Raw genomic sequence first — 3,917 nt, forward strand, 5'->3', positions numbered from 1 at the left:
GCCAACCCCCCCCCCATCTTCTGCCTTGTGTTCTGTGCTTCCTTTCCATGCCAGCTCTCTGCCCCTGCTCTATATTCCAGACCGCTCTCCTATGTTCCAGCCTCCCCCTTCATCTCCTTATCTCTAGCTCACTTCCAGCATCAACCTGCCATCAGACCCACATCTCAAACTGGAAACAGTCCACTCCACTTCTTTGACCCATCAGGAACTGAAAACCAAATGAGGACTTTCCCGCAAGAGACCCTGAGGTTCTGCAGAGATGAGAGATGAGGAGATATGGAGCATGACTATTTCACATTCCTTTTAGCTATGATAGTGGTGACAGAGGAAAGGGGAAAGGGAGAGGTGAGTTTAGAGAGGAAAAGCAACATGGAGAAAGAGCTTTGCTGCTGCCTCTTCTACCCTGCACATGCCTGATCTTGTCTGATCTCAGAAACTAAGCAAGGTCAGGCCTGGTTAGTACTTGGATGGGAGACCGCCTGGGAATACCGGGTGCTGTAGGCTTATACCATGATCTCGGAAGCTAAGCAGGGTCAGGCCTGGTTAGTACTTGGATGGGAGACCGCCTGGGAATACCGGATGCTGTAGGCTTATACCATGATCTCGGAAGCTAAGGTCAGGCCTGGTTAGTACTTGGATGGGAGACCGCCTGGGAATACCGGGTGCTGTAGGCTTATACCATAGTCTTTCGAGACTGAAGGTTGCCAACCATTTTCTATAGAAGCATCAAAAAGAAACACCAGGTCCCCAACATTGCCAAGGAAAACTTGATCTTCAAGAAGGCATCCAGATAATGAAGACATGCTCCTTTACTCCATAACTGTCCCAAATAATGACACTCTTTCAGTGGCATAGCTAAACCAGGGCAGAGGAGTGCATTCCCCCCCCCATGGTGGAGTGGTGGTTTCTGCCATCTCTACAGGGGAGGTGACAGCACTCACCAAACATGTGCAGCAAATGTCACAAAATGAACCCTCCTGCCTACCATGGTCTCCATGCAGCTCCAAATGTAGCTGTTTCTGGGGTCCACCTGTGCATGCATGGAGGAGGGGGTGACTGTGCGGGCATGGGGGGGTGACACAATGACGGGGTTGTTGCAGTTACATGGGTCAGGTGGCCCCCAGTTACCCACCACTTCAGCTGTGCTGTTCCTCTCTTTCTCTCTCTCTCCCCTGTTTTCTCAGCAAACATTGAAAGCCCAAGGAAGTTGCCATAATGTTTAAGACTTCATTTTTTTTTTTTTTTACAAAATTTCCTCCAGAGCATTTACTGGAGCAGCGTGTCGTCTTCCTGTAAATAATTAAAGAGAACTATAATTGTCAAAATAAGTGAACAAAGCACATCTGGCTTGGCTCTGTTTGTGCATCCCAGATTCGCAACGTTCAGCAGGTCACCTCTGGAAGATCCGTGGCAAACATGAAGGGGCAGTGTTCTCCTGGGTGCTCCATGCATTATTAAATTCAGATTTCTTTGTAACCTCCCACAACCCTCAAGGAAACAGGGGCAGTAGAACACGCCAAACCAAAAGAGAATGCAAAAGCATAAAAGACGTTAAAACATCATCTCTTCTTACGTGGTGTCCCACAAGAACATGGGACATCAAGGAGATGCAAAATGTTATTTATGATGAGCTCATCTACATGAAAGCTCAAATGTAAAAGAAACATGAGGACATATGCTATGGCTTTGTTATCTTTCAGAGGGGAGGGATACAATCTGCTTCTATAGTTGCTTGTATTCAAAAGTGGTTTAGACTTCAGAACTTCTCCTTTTTAGTAGAATCAGCCAGGCCCCTTTCAGTTCTTCAGAACCCTTTTCTAACCCTTGTTTGGATTATGCTACTGTCCAACAAAGACAAGGTCAGTATCTCCCCCTTCTGCCCAAGAACTACGCTAGGGATTCTGGGAGTAAGATGTCTGAAACTGTCTGCTGAAGGCCCTCAATCAAGACCTCTCTGATACTTTGGTAGCACTCCAGACTCCATGCAACCAGCTCTGCCCGCCCAAGAGTCCTCAGGTTGGCACAGATTTTTAAAGACCACTATATGTCACCCCTTTGATACTTAGACAAGCAAACAAAAGATCCTTGCTGAGTATGGCAGGGTGCATGAAGGGTATGTGCCTTACAACTGAGCAATGGTCCTTATTCATATGCACATAAGGACTAAAGTCAGGAGAAACAGGTTCAACTGATCACCGTCTCTCTTCTAGGAGTCTTCAATGTAACAGTCAAGAATCAAACTTCGATCATATAAGCAAATAGCATGAGATGAAGAAGAGCTAGTGTCAGGGCTAACCCGAGACATTCTGCAACCTGAAGCATCATGCCAAATTCTGCTCCCCTTACCCGATGATGTGCCAGCTTCTGCCCTTCCCTCTCTCTAGTGCTCTAGCTCAGCACTCTCTTCCCTTCACCATTTCCTCTTCCTCTCTGTCCCCCTCCTACTTTCTCAATCCAGAGAAGGACCAGCAGTAGAGGCAAGTCGGTGGAGAGAGATGGGTATCCACCCCCCAATCTGCTGCCTGAGGCGACAGGCTCAGTTGGCTTCATGGATGGGCCGGCCCTGGCTAGGGTGAACCCTGGGTCCTTCTTTTTAACACGCATATTTTATTTTCTGTGCAATGGACAGGTAACACCTCTCCCAATACAACACTGACATGGAGCAAGTAAAAAAATATATATATTTGATTATGTTGATTGCATAAACTGCCCCCCTCCTCACTCAAACTGTGACATGGTACAATCCACATAAAGACAAGAAAAGAGTCTTAATTTGATTTGTCCTGTTATGGTTCCAACAGACTTAATAGCTCTGCTCCCTTGTCGTAGCATTCCCACTTCCCCCAGTCATTTGAATACATTCAGGCAGTAGAAAGAAAACAGAAAGGTGGGGGAGCAAGAGAGACCGGCTGCAGCAGATCTTTCAGTACAACAAAGTCTGCAGCGTGTGTTTAAAAATGTAATTCTTATCGATTGCAATTGGAGACTTTATTTAGCCATTTCAAGAAAGGAAAAGTCATTCAATAAACATGGTGGGATGGGAACGCAGGCACCAATACGCATGCACACCGGGTTCAGACATAATAAAATACCATTTGCCAGCCGTTTTCCCCGTAATGGCCTTAAGGCAAAACAATGTAGGCTGCAAACATTTTGCTGGGGCTATCCAGATGTCCAATCAATTGGGTCTCACAATAGAAATAAAAAGGTTGTCATCACAGCCACATTGTTTCATTCCGCGCCCCCCCCCCCACCCCAATGTTGGCTCATAGAGATAAAAGTGAAAAATCCATTAAATGGCCATTGTGAGTGTCGATAAAAAGTGCATTTTCTCTCGCTCCCCCTTCCCTGCCTCCTTTATGCAATCTTTATTTTTGTTGTTACCTGATTGCTTCCAGTTCAGTTCAGTTCTCCAACTTATCGTGATAATTTTCTTTTTTTTGTAGTTGCTTGCAGACCCTCCAGGCTTTGTAATTTTTGGCATATTTGAGGAGTGTAGTTTCCATTGTTCTCTAAGGCAGTGTTTCTCAAACTGTGGGTCAGGACCCACTAAGTGGGTCCCGAGCCAGCTTCAGGTGGGTCCCCATTCATTTCAATATTTTATTTTTAATATATTAGACTTGATGCTACATGGTACGTGACTGCAATTGGGGGAATGTTACAGACCTATATTTTGAACAGGCTACTATGTATATTTTTTGAACAATGAAAGTCAATGGAACTTAATTTTGGGTAGGATTGCAGCCTAGGATTCTTAAAAATTTTCCTGCTTGATGATGTCACTTCCGGTCATGACATCACTTCCGGTGGGTCCCGATAGATTCTCATTCTGTCCTGGTGGGTCCCAGTGCTAAATGTGTGAGAACCACTGCTCTAAGGGGTGCCAGCTTTGGTTTGCACCCAATCCAGTGTCTATG

The 3,917-nt window shown here is 45.7% G+C and overlaps 1 pseudogene; it reads left to right on the forward strand.

Annotated features, from left to right (window-relative positions):
- The first annotated feature begins 384 nt into the window (after nt 1-384).
- Nucleotides 385-504, forward strand: LOC136663319 (5S ribosomal RNA; annotated as a pseudogene).
- The last annotated feature ends 3,413 nt before the right edge of the window (nt 505-3,917 follow it).

The sequence above is a fragment of the Tiliqua scincoides genome, chromosome 12 (genome assembly GCF_035046505.1).
Source record: "Tiliqua scincoides isolate rTilSci1 chromosome 12, rTilSci1.hap2, whole genome shotgun sequence".
NCBI lineage: Eukaryota > Metazoa > Chordata > Lepidosauria > Squamata > Scincidae > Tiliqua > Tiliqua scincoides.